The sequence below is a fragment of the Equus caballus genome, chromosome 15, assembly GCF_041296265.1.
Source record: "Equus caballus isolate H_3958 breed thoroughbred chromosome 15, TB-T2T, whole genome shotgun sequence".
Classification (NCBI taxonomy): Eukaryota; Metazoa; Chordata; class Mammalia; order Perissodactyla; family Equidae; genus Equus; species Equus caballus.
The window spans coordinates 98,852,215-98,868,126 of record NC_091698.1 but is presented as its reverse complement, the minus strand read 5'-3'; the positions used below and the strand labels follow the sequence as shown (position 1 = coordinate 98,868,126).

Below are 15,912 nucleotides of genomic sequence, written 5' to 3'. Positions count from 1 at the left end.
TCACACAGCCCTCCATGCTGTCCTCTCCTTGCTATCCTGAGGCCCTCCTCTGTGCTAGGAGCTGGGAGTATGGGAATAGGTCAGACCTGCCACTGTCTGAGCCACTCCCCGGAGACCCCAAACCTGAGAGAGGGAGGTGGCTTGGGCCTGACCTGAACAAAAGACTCGGGAGGTCTGGGTGTCAGGAAGGGCCCCACGGAGAAGGTGAAGTGGGCCTGGAAGGAGGGTCCAGTGCAGGGGTGCATGTGGGTGTGCTGCTCCCGGGGGCCTTTGTCGGCTGCATCTCCTCTCCCAAGTGCTCAGTGGAAGGATGTCACAGAGAACCTTCCCCTAGGATGCCGATGCCCACCTGGCAGGAGCAGTTTGGATGGCAGAACTGTGCCCAGCAGGTCTGCTTGAACCAGCCAGGCCTCTGCAGTTTGCTCTCCTGGAGAGGAAGGGGCACGACCATTTGTAAGACAATTGCTAGGCAGGAGTCAGGAGCAACCGACATAACTCAACATAATTATTTCCGCATAATGGCTTCTGCTACTTGATTCCATCTCGAGCAATGACTGTAATCTTTATCTGTCACGGGAAAGCTGGTGGCCAGGGAGTCCCTGTGGCTTAGCGATAGAGCCGGGAGGAAATCTGTAATTCGAGTTAATGGAGTGTTCCCAAGCAGCCGGCTCCAGCCCCTTCTAGGCCTCTGGCGTGATGCATCCTTCTTCTGCTAGGAAGCCTGGTATCGGAGCTGGCCCAGCCTACACGGGGATGCGGCCCACCCGCTTTGTCACAGATGGGGAAACTGATGATGGCGCAGATCACAGTCTGTCTCTAAGCTCAGCGGCAGAGGCGCATCCAGGACCAGAGCTTCTCCTCCTCTGCTCTCCCCACCAGCCGGCACTTTCCCGTAAGAGCTGGTGTGTGTTCATGGTGAGGCGGGAAGGGCTACGATAGAAGGTGTCCCTGTGCACTAGACATGCTTTCACCTGTCCCTGAGCTGGTCACTGAGCATGCAAGGCTGCCCCCAAGAGGCTGGAAATGGTGGGGCCTTTGTAGCTGGACAGCCGACTGACTTGCAACCAGGGGGCCTGGTGGCATTAATCCTGCATTGTAGTAGAAAAATGTGTCCTGGTGGGCAGGGTCCCACCAAGAGGGCCACAGGTTGGGGGCGCACCTGCTCTCCAGTCCAAGGAAAGCAGATCCCCTGCCCTGACCTGAGGGGGCACTTGCTCCTTGCGTTCCCACGGCCTCCCATAAGCTCCGTAATTACCCAGGACGTCTGGAGAGAGCACAGCACAGGCTTAGGGATTTGCGTTTTGGCCGTCCCGCTTAGCTGCGTGTGACCTTGGCAAGTGTCCCTGGGTCTGTTTGCTCCTCTGTAAACTGGGGATTAGAGTGGGCTTTCCCTGCCAGGGCCGTGTGGAGGGTGGGATGATAAAATGACGACTGACTCAAGGCTTCTAGCGCATTCTGCGGCTGGCTCTGTTACTAGTTTTCACAAAGGTGACCTTGGGGAGGGCCTTCGACCTTCTGGGCCTTGACTTTGCTGCATGTCAAAGCAGGGCTCACAGAGCTGTGAGATCACCTGGCTGAGATGGCTGCCCTGAAAGCACCTTTGGAAAGTAAGGGGTGAGGCGTGCACAGAGGGGTTAGGCAGTGAAACCCTCTGTGTGACCCTGCGATGGTGGACACCCGTCGTCAGACATTCGTCCAAACCCACAGAACATGCAGCACCAGAGTGAACCCTAGGCGAGCTGTGGATTTGGGGTGATGATTTGTATCAGTGTAGGCTTCGACTGTGACCAATGTCCCCGTCTGTGGCGCGGGACATCGATAGCAGGAAGGCTGTGCACGTGGGGGGCAGGGGGCTCGTGGGAACCCCCTGTACTTTCTTCTCAATTTTGCCATGAACATAAAATTGCTCTAACAAATAAAGTCTATTTAAAAAGTATATCTGTATAGTGCTGTCTAAAAGCGCAGGGACGTTTGAGTGAGTTTCTGGTAGGAGGGGGCGTGGCTTTTCTACTCAGGTCTTCAATCCCAGCAGTGAGTTTAAATGATATAATTGACAGGTGAAGTTCTGTCCTAGTGAAACAGGGGAGCACTTTAACCCTGAGCAGAGTGCGCCCTGCTTCCAGGAATGTCCATGTGATGCTTTTTGGGGCATTCATTTGTCAAACATCGATTATTTATTGAGCACCTGCTGCATACAGTGAAGACCCCTCCCCCTGTCGTGGAGCTCGCAGTCAATTGCAGGGAGATGCAGCCCCTCATTCTGCAGGAGCGAGGGGAGCCCCATTGCACCCGAACCCTGCGGGGCTGGGTTTTCCAGGGTGGGCAGACTACTTGGTTCCTGTCCTCAGGACCACTCCAGCGAGTGCATATAAACCAAGATTGTTGTGCGGGGGCAGAGAACTGTGTATTACGAGGAAGAAACTGGGAAATGTGTCTAGATTAGGAAGAAAAGCGAGCTCTCAGGTGAAGAGACTGCATTTAAGAGAAGAGAGGTCAAGAAGGAGCCAGCCAGCTGGGGAAGGCAGGATAACCCAGGGCGTAAGAGCCTGGGACTGTCTGGGTTCCATCCTGGCTCTGCCACTTAGAAGATATGTGACCTTGAGCAAGTACTTAGCTTCTCTACGCATCTGTTTCCCTGTCTGTAAAATGGGGTTAATAATTATGCCTACCTCTTAGGGCTGTCGGGAGGCTTAAATTGGATAATGCAAGTAAATGCATAGGAAGCTTTTAGCAGGGCACCCAGCCAAGCAGGGACGGTAGCCATGAGAATATTGTAGTTACATCTCAGGTACAGGGTGCTGCCAGTCCACAGAAGGAGGTCAAGGAGGAGCTTGGCCCGTCCGTTAGCCATGCACATGGTGCGTCTGGAATGTTTGTGCCAGAAGCCGGGAGTGATGGTTGAAGGTGGGGAGTGATCGGGGCCCACGGTGCATGAGTTTCTCTTCTCATAGTGACCGTGTGACTCTGAGTGGTTGGCTGGAGGTTGGTGATGCCTTCTGACCACCCGCTGCATGCAGGGCCCAGAGCTTGGCTGTGGGAGCTCCTGTGAGGCCACTCTGTGCCAGGTCTTGGTGCACACAACCCACTGGGCCCCTACAATTACCCCGAGGATCAGAGCGTCAGGTATGGCCACAGGCCATGTAGTGATGGGCTGCACTGACTCAGTGATGCTGCCAGCTCTTGAACCTGGGTTTGCAGACCACAGAGGCCATAGGCCATGCCCAGCTTTGTGATAGCTGGTGACCATCACCCAAGGGGTGGCCAGCATCTCACCGGAGGTTCTCCGATCAGGGTGTGTGGGCTTCCTTCCCTCCTGGTGCAGGAGGTACACATGCCCATGACCCCGCCCTACGCTGCTAGACGGGGACCAGGAGCCAGGGTTTTTCTGTACTTGGTGTGGGGCTTGAAAAAGCTGTGGATACCCCCCACAGGCACGCAGAAGCAACTGGAGAGAAAGGCAGCGGGCTCTGGGCCGGGGTGTGCACACCCGTGTGACCTGTCCACCCTCTCTTCCAGGGCATGGTCTAGCAGACCGCACAAGGACACGGAACCGGCCCCAGAGGTTCTGATCCCTGCTCCGTCTCCACCTCCGCTTGGCCTTGGGTAAGTCGCTCTGGGAGGCCAGATGGACTAGGGGGTGGGGGGGCCTCTGTCCCTCCTTGGGGTCCTGCCCGCGTGCCGGTGTGCCGGGGCTTGACCCAGCTCGGTGGAAAGAGCAGGGGGGACCGCCTGCCCAGCACCCCCGTGAGGCAGGTCAGGAGACTGAAGCTCGTGGAGATAAGAGCCCACCCAGGCCCCATGGTCATCTCGGTTCTTGTCTGAAATCGGCCGGTTGTTCTGGGTAAATCCTTCGGCCTTGGGCGCTTTGGTGTGGGGATGTGTCCACTGGGGCGACTCAGGGCCTCAGAGTGTGAAGAGTGACTTTGAAGAGGATGCGCGGTAGGAGGGCAGAGGGCATTTCTGTCTTCATGTTTCTCTTCCGTTCCCCTCACAGCCCCATGCACCTGAAAGCCCCTGTCTGTCCAGGCCCCCAGTGCTCCCAAGCCCTCATCCCCATGCCCTGGGCTCCTCCCACAGGACGCCTAGGGCCGCCCTCCTGGGTAGATGGCCTCTCCGTCATCCGCAGAAGCTGGGTCTGCAAGGGCGCAGAGCCCTGCTGCAGCCTGCCCCCCGTGACCCCGGACTGCAGGGTGGACGTGGTGGGCCTCTGCCTCAAGGGCCCCTGATCACTGAGGCGCTTGCCTCGGAGCCGTTCCCCACCTGCCACCCGCATCTCTGTCGTCCTCCCCTCTGCCCCCTCCACCCAGACCCACCCACCCCCCTAGAGGTGACGGGGTCCCAGGACTGAGCCTCCCCCACCCCCCTTCTCAGCCTGACCCTCTCCCATGGCCACACCAGGGACCTCAGCCACACTGTCCACTCTGGGAGCTGGGGTTCAAATGCCCCCTTCTCTTGTGCACCCACCCCCCTTCCAGTCTCGGCCGCTTATGCACTTCTCCCTCACTTTGCTGCCCTTCCCACCTCCCCAAAAGACTGCCCACGCAAGCCTCTTTCTCGCCCACAGCACCATCTCCCTCCTGCCCTCTACCTGGCCAGGCCCTAACCAGGCCTGGTCCCCCTACCTGGAGCCCTGCTGCCCACTGCCCTTCTCACACGGGGGAAAGTCCAGAGTAATTACAGGGCCTCCTGGCCCTTGGTCTGTTGAATCTGCCAGCCTCCTAGTCCATCTCAACCACTGACTGCTGTGGGTTCGAGGGAGCCTCTCGTGAAAGCGACGTGCATAGACGTCTGAATGTGCCCCCGGGCCTTTGCTCAGCTGCTGCCCTCTGCCTGGACCCCTTTTCCCCCTCACTAGCCTGGACCACTCCTGTCTGTCTCATACGACTGAACTTGGGGGTTTCATCCCTTCTCAAAGCCTGCCCGGCCCAGGGCTGAACTGACTGCTGCCCTCTGTCCTCCAGGGGGCTCTGGGCTCCTCTGGGACCCTTACCGTCCTGCTGGCTGCACTGAGCCTGCTGGCTTTGCTATAGGGTCTGTCCCTCTCCTTGAGCTGAGTGTTCAGTTCTGTTCCCAAGTAGGGCAGCAGGTGACGGGGGAGAAAGGCCTCTGACTCTGGATTCGTGCACTCCAGATCCTGCCGGGCTGCTTGGCGCCTCCCCGAGTTCCCATCTGTAGGAGGGTTAGTCACCCTCCCTCTCTGGGGTCTTGCAAGATTAAAGCTAAGAATAAAGTGTCCAGGGTGGTGCCTGGGGCCGGAGAAGCCTCAGTGGCCCCCAACCTCCTCTCCTCCTCCCAGCCCAGTAACTATCACAGTGTTGTTATTAGCCATCAGCCTGCCCTCCTGGTACTGTGAGCGTCAGTTGAGGCCAAGGACGTGGGTCCATTGCTGAAGGTGGGAGGAGGCAGCTATGGGGGAGGAGCCATACCCAGCCCAGGAGAGCCTGCCTTAGAGCCCCCACAGAAAGTTTGGAATTCTAGACCCTCAAGGCAGAGGACAGCTCTTTGTAAATCTCATCTCCCAGCAAGGAGTCGCCTTTGAGCTCAGCCATGCGGCTAAGATCTAGACCAAAACCTGTTTAAGCCTTACCTCCTTAATTTCAGAGGTTGCTGGGGGCCCAGCATGACAGCCAGTGTGTCTGGGGGGAGACAAGGGACTCAAGACAGATGCCAAGTTGCCGGTACCATTTGAGGCTCCCCAACAGATCCGACAACCTCCCGGCAGACGCGGAGCGTGGTTGCTCTCATGCCAGCACAGATGCCGTGGCACGACTGCCGGGGCCAAACCCCGCTCTCCAGCTCACACCCCTGGGCGGGGTTCCTGCCTCCCTAGCTTGGACGTCAGGGCTGCGCCACCTGCCTTGGTCCTCCCGAGGGAGGGGAGTTTCTCCCACTGCCTGGTGCTTCTCCCTCTCCTGCTCATCCTTGTGAAAACACTCGCTGGATTGGGAGGAGGGACCCAGGCGGGGGCCTCTGCCTCAGAGCACAGGTTGACGAATGGGTCTCTGGGCTTTTCTCCCCAAAGGAAACAGACATAACTACGTGTGGAAGGCGCTGCTTTCACTAATTCTGTCTCCTTCCACCAGCCCCCCGGAGCTGGGAATCAGGACAGAGAAAATCTGGCACTGCATTTGTTCCCCGGGCATTGCCTGCAGACAGCTGTTCCAGCTCGGGGCTCGTGGGTTGGCATAGGCGTGGCAGGTGGGGGGTGGAGGCGCCTGGCCAGGTCGGTCCCGCTGAGGCTGGCCGCCAGGTATCAGGATGCTAGAGCAGGCAAAGGGGTCACAAGACGGGAGAGGAAGTGGTCCATGGTGTCTCTTCCCACCCTGAGACCCCCTGGGTATTTCAGTGCAAACCCAGCAAATACTCAGTAACCCCCACCCCACCACCAAGAGATGAGGAACTCGGGGAGTCAGACGGTACTTCTCACATGTGAACATCCTTGCCCGTGGATATCCTGGGTCAGGTGACCGTAAACAGGAGGACTCCTGCTCTCTGCCCCGCCCCTCTTGTGATAGACAGTGGGGTGTGCTCCCCACGTCCTCCACCTCTGCCTGCCCTGTCCCCAGGCCCCGGAGAAGAGGCATCTGCGTGCTCAGCCCATGAATCCCAGCCTCCCAGCAGCAGTCATCCATCCATTCACTCAACACACATACTCTGATCACACACTCTGTGCTAGGAAGCTTCCAGGCCGGGGCTGCCAGTGGACACCCTACCAGAATAAAGCCTGGACCCAGGAACCTTACGTTCCAGTTGGTGGGAGAGGAACGATGAACTCAATAAAGAGAGGAAAAATAAAGAAGGGAAGAGGGATAAAGACGGTGTGTTGGGGCTTCAGTTCTGGAGACTGTGCTGGGGGGAGGCGTCGCTGAGGCGCGCCTTGGGCGAAGCCTGAGGGAGGTGAAGGAGCAGTGTTACCTCTGAGGAAGCCCGTGCACAGGGCTGCAGGAGAGCGTGCCGGAGCCTTCCAGAGCAGCAAGGAGATCGGTGCCGCTGGAGGGGTGAGCAGGTGGGGGTGCCGATCCTCCCTGAGGGGCAGGACCCACGCAACACTACCCAGCGCGGAACGGAGGTGACAGGCGCATCCCAGCATGGCTGCGATCGCTCTGTACGATGGGCCCTCTGGGTCCTTTAAATAGTGACCTTCCCAAATGTTTCAAAAGTAATTGTTGCTCACAGAAGTTTCTTTAACCACAGTTCTTCTGGAAGAGGTGATTACCAGGGGCATGGAGATTTGGGGTTCTGCAGGAGAGGGGGCCGGGAGAGCGTGACCCCAGGCAACCTCTCCTCTCGGTGTTGGGCTTGTGGCCCCCAGAGCGTTGACTACTCTGCAGATCCCAGGTGGACCTCTCAGAGAGCTGTCCACCTGGCTTCCTGAAGCGGCCTGCTCTGTGGAAACTGCTGTGGTTTTGAGGCAGGGCACCAGAAAAAGGAAACCCTTCCGTGTTGTACGTGAGGGTTATTTTTAGAGTGACTTGGGGTGACTTGACTTGGCAGTAGCACTTCCTGTGGGTGTCCCTTTCAGCCCTCAACCGCAGGGGCAGATCCGGCATGATGAGCATTGTGGGCAAACTTGCGCACACACAGACACACACACACACTGTGGGTACGCACGACTTGGCTTGGCATTCTCACTGCTGTGGAGTCAATGAAGGGTCTGGGACCGTGGTTCTGGCCCTTCTGCAGGACTGCCAGCACTGGGCGAGGGAATCAGTGCCTTGGCTTCTGCTCCAGGTACGTTCCCACATGAGGCACTGTGTGGGGTCCTGAGTGAGCGAGACCCAGCCCCAGCTCACCACCTGCTGGGGAGTTGAAAGGTCAGAGGAAGGACACCTTAACTGCCAGTCAGTCTTTGCTCAGGGCCCAGTGGGTGGGCCAGAGAGGGAGGCTCACACTGAATGACTGGTCAAGCAACGTCCCCGAGATCTTGCTGCCTGTTGGCGCCTGGGCCGGGCGCCTGCCCAAACCAGGTCTGCGCCCCCTCGGGCTCTGCCTGTCCGCATCACCAAGCCCACACTGACCCTCCTCACTTGCCCAGGCGTCCAGCACAGTCCCAGGCACAGGGCCCAGATTTCACATTTTGTGTCCTGTTGAGTGCTTGAGTCTTCTTGGACTTGTCAGACCCCGTCTGCAAATTTTTAGCTCAGACATGCTCCCTGGGAACATGCTGGGCAAGTGTTTGCTCTGTTGGCTGTTCCTGGGATGTCAGAGGGGCTCCAGGAAGCTGGCTCTTCCACTGAAGTCAGAGACCCCGGGTCAGAAGGTGTCTGCTGGGGGCGCGAGGAGGGTGGGCTCTCAAGGGCACACTGGACGGTGCTCATCGGGCCACAGGTCCACTGCAAAACTGCTGGAGCTGTGGAGGAGTTTGGTGTCTGGAGGGAGCACCCGCATCAGCTGGACTTTCTCTCCTGACCGCCATCCTCTCACCAGTGACCGCGTGCTCCTTCTGTTTCAGGCGCTGTGCTAATTGGTTATGTGATTATTCCTGGCCATGCCCTGGGTGAATGGAACTCAGCTCTGCGTCCTTGGGGGAAAAGGGTCAGGAAAGGGCCTGGACCCCAGCCTGAAAGCTGGAGTCTGTGGGTTCCTCTTGGCTTGCCGCCTTCCTTCGCTCCCCCTCCTGCCTCCCGGCACCCAAGCACGGTGCCTGGCTCACAGTAGGAAGTAACTGGTGTGGAGGTGGAAAGAAGGAATTCACGCCTTCCTTCCCAACAGGACCGTGAGAGCACCTCGTGCTCTGTGTATCCCAAACACTCAGCGCTGTGATTTTCACTTAGTAGGTGCTCACTTAATGCGTGTTGACCGACCCTTTCTGTGTGAGTCTGTGTGTTGACCCCAACTCTCCCTGCAGAATCTATGGCTTCTGGTGTTGTGATTTAAAGAATAAAAATGGCAAAGGGCAGCTTTTATGAGCTGTCTCCACTCCTGATTAGAAACACACTCTCTAATGACAAGTCAAGACGGTAGCCACTGGGGCCACCAAGGGGCAGCTGGCACGTCACTGTCTGTAAGAGCCTGACTGATGCCGTTTTTATTGAGAATGACTTACTGTTTTTATTTCTTCCTAGAGGCATTAAACATGAATCAAATGGCATATGAGATGATTCACTGGAAGTTTTCTTCCAAGTTTTAAAAAAACACACACACAAACTTTGGCTTGGTGTACTGAACCATAAGTAAGCGATGCCAGGCTGGCGTTTGGCTGGAGCCCTCCCTCTGGAGCTTTGCCATGGGCAGTCCTCACCGAGTGGGCCTCCCCCTGAGGCTGGAGCCGGTCGTCAGGGTGCGCAAACCCCAGGGGGCCACCCTGTCTTGAAAACACCTCTCAAGTCTAACATTTACGACATTTCTTCTCGCCGTTTCTACCCAAGGGATCTTAGAATGTGGCCAAGCCTCATTCATCTGGGGGCCATGGATTCAAAGTTTGGAAATGGTTTGTTTGGGGCCCATGAGTTGAGAATTTGGCCATCACGCAAGCAGGAAGCTGGCCGAAATATAGCTTTCTGCCATCTCCTGGGAAAAGCGCTAAATGGATGGCGCTGCCTGAGATCCTGGGGAGAGGGCCGTCAGTTCCGGCTGAGCCAGTGCACGTCTTGGGTGCTGGGAGCCTCCCCCGGCGATAGACACAAAGACATTCTTTAGACCTCAGATGTGCCCCGGGGACCACGTTGTTTCACAGATGGGACTTCCCAAGGCCTCCGGCTCTGTCTGAAGGTGGGTGACAAATGTGATAGTAACTAGTTCTTATCTGTTCCTTGCAAACGCCCACACATCTACCTCACAGTGCTCTGTCGTTCCAGTCTTTACCCTTTGCCTGAAAAAGAATTCAGAGGTACTTCTTCAGATATTTTTTGACTCACTTTACAAATTTGGACTGCCCTTTGAGTAATTAGTCTGAATTCCCAGGATTTGATGGTATCTTTTGTTCTTTCCCCTAGCTTGCCCCTCCTCCCCACACCCTGCATTTGTTAATCTATCCACTTGTTTCATATTGTCCTGTACTGTTCTATATTGTTCTATACTATTCTGTTCTGTTCAGTACTGTTGTATTGTTAGTCCAGTCATTGCCCAGGAAGGTGCCAGAGAGGTAACAGGCCCAGAGGTGTGTAGCAGGCCGACGTACTTACTGGTGGGAAGCTCCCCAGAAGTTTAGGTCTATGAGTCATTGAAACTGAGATGCTGTTTGGAGCTCCTTGTACCCCAGGATAAAGTCCACAGGCTGGCCCTGCCCGCCTTGCCAGCTGTGTCCCTCCAGGGCAGCCCCTCTCCAGCCATGGCAAGCATGTTCACACCTTCACACACTGTGCCTCCTCGTGGAGAGTGCTTTTGGCCGTTCTCCGCTGGGTGAGTGTTTTCCCAGACAGCAGCTCCAATGGACCCCCCACACCTGCCCCAGCAGGGCCCGGGCCCGGCACACTTTTCTCCGTGTCGGGCCCGCAGGGGGCCTTTCACATCGCAGGTCCTGGTGCATGATAGATCTGTGTGAGCCTAGGAAGTTCTAAAACGCTGTGGAAGGAAGGAAGGAAGGAAGGAAGGAATGGTAAGCATGCCCTGTACTATTTTCTCCAAGGTAAGAAAATTCCCAGAAGTGAAATTCTGGTCATTCCATATGCTGACGTGTTGGAAAGGCCCTAACCCTGAGAACACCCCCAACCAGGCCCGGGTTCCTCTGCTGGGAGCCTGAGAGTCAAGTGAAGCTGCCAAACAGTCATGGGGGGGATCGTACCAGTGTAAAGGAAGGGGGATGGCGTGCGTATGTGTGGGGGGGTGTGTATGTGTGTGTGGTGTGGGATGTGTGTATGTGGTGTGTGTATGGTGTATGTCGTGTGTGATTTGTGCTATGTGGTGTGTGATTTGTGTGTGGGATGTGTGTGTGTGCTATGTGAGATGTGTGTATTGTATGTGGTGTGGTGTGTATGTGGGGTATGTGTCTGTGCTGTGTGAGGTGTGTGTGCTATGTGGTGTGTGGGGGGTGTGTGTGTGCGCTATGTGGTGTGTGTGCTGTGTGTGTGTGTATGTGCTATGTGAGGGGTGTGTGTGTCGTATGTGGTGTGGGGGGGTATGTGGTGGGGGGATATATGTGTGTGTGTGCTATGTGAGGTGTGTGTGTGTGCTATGAGAGGTGTGTGGTGTGCTGTGCATTGCGTGTGCACATGTGTGTCACAGGCCCACCAGGAGCTGCCCTGTCCTGCACCAGTCTGGGCTGCCCAGCTCCTCAGAATGCCAGGGTTGCCCTGGGCGAGTCCAGACCTCTCCTCCGTGCCTGTGAAGTGCGCTGTCCTTCAGGGAGCCTGTCTTGTGCACGAGCAGGATCCTACGTGTCCATTTAAATGAGCCAGTTAGAAGTCACAGACTCCCCAGGAGACATCTTCCCCTTAGAGAGCCCTGCATCTCCCTCAGGGTTCCCTCCGCCTCCCCCGGGTTTCATGGTGTCCTGCCGCCGGCAAGCCTAGCAAGCGAGGGACAGCACCCCGGATCCTCAGGTCACCGTGCCAGACCCGCGCCTGGGGCAGTGTGAGCGCACTGGAGGCTCCGCCCTGCCACTGTAGGACGCCGCCCTTTTCTCTCGTTTTCTCTTTGAAGAACAGGAGTTAGAATTTCACGGACCCTGTCCTGCACTGACGTATCTGGGCCGCCGGGACCCCAGGCGCTCTGCCCACCCGTGGGCAGGGCATGGGAGCCAGAGGGTCTGTGAGGAAGCACATCAGAGCCCCCGCGCCCAGGCGCAGCCTCGGGCTCCCCAGCCTGGCTCTGCTGGGTGCTGCGATTAGCCTCATTCAGCGCGGTCCGCGCTTCTTTTATCAGAAACTCTGACATCACCTCTGTATGTTTGTCTGATGCTTTAGATCTGTCAGAGCCCTCTGACAGCCTTCACTTCCCCCCATCCTCACGGCTGTGCTGTAAAATCAACAGGGAGGGACCATTATTCCCATTTACAGTCGAGGAAACTGAGGCCCAGAGAAGTTGAGAGGCAGCCATACTGTAAGGCTGGGGGCTGGGGGGAGGCCCGGGTTGGCCACCTACTGTGCTCCTGCTGCCAGTGTGAAGCCCTTATGTACTCGGCCACTGTCCCCACTGCTGGCGTTCGGTCCCATTTTACAGAGGAGCAAACAGAGGCTTGATCTGGGCTGCCCAACTCCATGGCCCGGCCCAGTGCCCCCGACAGCTGCCCGTCCGCTGTGTCCCCCCCAGGGTGTGTTGGGCACTGGCCTGTAGTCTCAGTTTCCACCTGCTGGGGAGGACGTCGTCCTTGGGGAAGGACGTCGTCCTAGCGGAGGGACTGCGGCGCACGTGCCGGCCAGGAGCGTCAGAGCACAATCGCAGGCTTGCTCTGCCATCTCCTCTGTGAGTCTTTCCCCGTCTTGGCTAGTAGTCATCTTGGCTAGTAGTTGAGTTGTTCCCCAGCGGGCACGTAGCCTGGAGTTCTTCGCTCCGAGATGTGCAGGGGGCGTCAGATCCACGGAGGGGCTGGTGAGGGGTGTCTGAGATCGCGGCCCGGCTCCAGCCTTGGGTCAGCAGTGCCCAGCCTGTGGGCCCTCTTAGATTTCCTCCAAAAGAGTAGCTGGCTTGTGGTCGGCTCCGAGTCCCTGAGCGGGAGAAGTCGGGTGACTCAGACGTTTATTGTCTCAGCTTCGGAGTTTTTGTGGTACAGTTGAACAGGGATGGAGTCCCGAGCCCTCAACTGGTCGCTTCATTCTGAGTGTTTACGAGGCTTGGGCTGGTGGGCAGAGTGGGGGGACCTTACAGACCCCCACCTTCCAGTCCCCTCCCGTGTGTCTCCTTGACTGGCCCCTCCTGCGATCAGCACTGCGTTCTTCTACAGTCGTGCTTGAAGCTAATGTCCCGGCCCCCTCACCCTGCCACACACTGTTCCTTTTGTCCATCCCCCTGAAGAACTCCTGGGGCCTTTAAGTGGCTGGACCTCACCTGTCAGACCTCGCAACCATCACACAAGGGACAGGCTGGCTCCGCTCCACTCCTGGGCCCTCGTAAGGGAGCCTCCTTATGCACATCACCCCTTGTCTCACGGGGGTGCTGGGGAGGCACTCCGGGCACCTGGAAAGGCTCCCCGTGTCCCCACACTGGGCACAGAGCAGGCCTCGGAAACCTTTGCAGGCATCAGGGAACGAATTCAGAGGCCTCACTCCCTGTGCCAGCCTGGCGTTTGGGAGTCTGCCCCCCTGAGCCCCAGATTCACCTTCAGACAAGGCCCGAAGGCCCCTGGTGGGTAGAGGAGCCCCTGTCTGCGACCAGGACTCCACACTTGGCTTCTACCTGCTCGCTCAGGCCCGCCCCCCACCCCATATGGCGGGCCCTGCTCCTCCCTGGCATCCGGCACCTTCTGCAGGGACGTGGAGCCCACCTGTCGGGCGACAGACATGGAGACGTGGTCCTGTGTTTGGTCCTGCCTAGAGCCCGTTTCCTGTTGCGTCAGCAGGTCCTGGAAGGGAGAGGATCATGCTCTTGGGTGTTTCCTCTTCCTCTCCCCGTCACGGCCCTCCCCAGAGGCTCATTTGTGTCTGTCCACTAACCTGCCTTCCTCCTCTGGGGTGGCAGCTCAGAGGCTCCTCCCAAGAGACTCCAGCCTTGCTGACCGCAGAGTGGGAGATCCCAGCGGGAGGGCAGCACTGAGCCCCTCTGCTGGGGCACATTCGTCGGGGGAGAGGGGAGCTGGCACCCCCCATCTGACACACCCCGGGCCCTCTACTCTGCTGCATCTGTTCCTTTGCTGGTAAAATGGTAAAGGGAGCTTTCCAGAATACCAAGCCCGAATCAAACCCGGGCAAGTGAGCACTTTACATCCTAATCCGTGATGTTTCTTCCCGCAGCCCCAATCCTGGAAGAGTCACACTGTTAGGGAGGAGGGTCCGAGAAGAAACCCATTCGCTCATTGATCTTTTCGTTCATTCAGGTGCTGTGCTGGGCCCTGGGAACCCAACTGTTAGTTCGGATAGATTGACTGAGCACTAACCGTGGGCCAGGCCCTGCTCTCCCGGGATACAGTGGTGAGCAAAAGGAGGCAGACAGTCAGCAAGTCCATCAGTGTGGTGCTGAGTAGGAGGAAATGCTGTGGAAGGGGCAGAGTGAGGGTCTAGGGCCTGAGGGCCGATGGCCTGAGATGGTTCCTCGGAGGAGGCCCCAAGGAGACTCGAGCGAAGACGTGAAGGGCGAGGGACTGCACCTTGCTGATGCTGAGGGGACGGAAGAGCAGGCCAGGTGGAGGAGCTGCAAATGAAAAGTCCTCGAGGCCAGAGCAAGCTTAGCAGTTTCTCCTACTGGCGTGAATGAGCTGTTTGTTCTCTTTCCTGGAGGAGCTCAAAGTCTAATGAGGGAAAAACACAAGTAAGTGATGTAATAAAAGTTGAGATCATAATAGAAACAGGTGGGAAAAAAAGATGCTACTGGAATGCAAAGGGAAGAGCAGTTGTAGAAAGGCTGGCAAACACACCCCTGGGGAGGTGACGTTTGAGTTGGGCTTTGGTGAATGAGTAGGAGTTTGCTGGGCGGCTGAGGCGAGCGGCCGTGTGGATGATCCAGTGTTTGCAGAAGTCCAGGGTGCACAGGGAGAGCCACCCACAGTTCCTCTTTCTGTTGCATTAGCAGTTTCTGCAAAGGACAGAACATTCTCTCGGGCATTTTCCTTTCCTTTTCTCTACCTCTTCTTTCCCCCCAGCCTCACTGAGGGCGTTTCAACCTCAGGAGAGTGGGAAGGGAGGATGCCTTAAGATAGGGAGAGGATTTCTGTGTCTTGCTCAGCCTGCCTTCCTCTCTCCCTCCTTCCTTTTATTTTTTTAAAGCCCTGGGGAGTCGTGGGGGTTTTAAGCTGCTGGGGATGGGTACGGAAGTCAGGAGGGTGTTCAGTTGGATTTCTCAACCACAGGGCACTGGCCTGGAGCCAGTAAAACTGTGGTGCAACAGGTTTTCAGGAAGCCCTCCAGAAATGGGCTCCCGGAGGTCAGGGGGCTGAATTTGCATCTAGCATACCCTGTAACTGTCGCTCCAGAGGTGTCACTAACCTCCTCTGTCCCTGGATCTCATTCAGGGGCCTTGGCTGTCCCTCCTCGGAAGAGGAGCAGGACACCCCGTTTCTCCAGCCCCTCCCCCCCAGCCTACGCCTTATCCAGGACCAGACGGGTCCTGGCCTCTAGCAGAGTTCTCAGAGCTACTGGAAATAGAAATTGTGGGACTCGCATGTCATTGTGAAATGCAAACACCGTTATCTTTCACTCAGGGGCACCAAGGAGTGAAATATACCAAGGACACCTCTCCCAGCTGGGTTACAGTCAGCAGTGGGCCTGCAGACAGGGTGCTCATGAACTAAAGAGTCCCTTTTTCGTGGCCCCAGATCCACAGTGTCCCAAGGGTCTACCCAGCACGCTGAGCAGCCACTGAAAATACAGTGCGAGCCACATACATATGTAATTTTAATTTTTCTAGTGGCCACATTAAAAATGTTAAGAAACAGATGAGATTAATGTTACCAGTATGATTAGTTTAACCCATTATATCTCAAATGGTATCATTTATCATTTCACATGTAATCAGGATTCAAAAATTATTGAGATACTTTATTTTTTCATATCAAGTCATCAAAATCCAATGCATATGTTACTCTTCGGGTACATATACGAATTCAGACCCGCCACATTTTAAGTGCTCAATAACCACATGTGGCTGGTGGTTGCTGTGTTGGACAAACCTGGCTTGTAGATAGAGAAACAGGCACCACTGGTGGAGGAGGCGAGGCAAGGGGCGGGGTCAGGGAGCCAGGGGGCGGGGTCAGGGAGCCGGGAGGCGGGGTCTCAGCTCAGGCCTGGGGAGCCTGCCCGACCACGCCCTCTAGCGTCAGCCCAGCAGTGCAGCAGCCTGCGCCACCCGAGGCGAGGCTGCCTCCTGCACTGGGTCCTGGGAGCT

The 15,912-nt window shown here is 56.9% G+C and overlaps 1 protein-coding gene across 11 annotated transcripts in view; it reads left to right on the top strand.

The window, feature by feature from the left end:
* The window catches only part of HPCAL1 (hippocalcin like 1), a 121,648-nt gene that overhangs the window by 88,708 nt on the left and 17,028 nt on the right, over positions 1–15,912 (top strand). For 9 of the 11 annotated variants that reach the window (XM_001503553.7, XM_070236706.1, XM_070236710.1 and 6 more), the window contains exon 2: positions 3,517–3,603. The gene's annotated coding sequence lies outside the window, so the exon portion shown is untranslated. Of the gene's footprint in view, positions 1–716; positions 893–3,516; positions 3,604–15,912 lie in introns of all 11 variants that reach the window. The other 2 variants (XM_070236708.1, XM_070236707.1) reach the window with 1 other exon arrangement.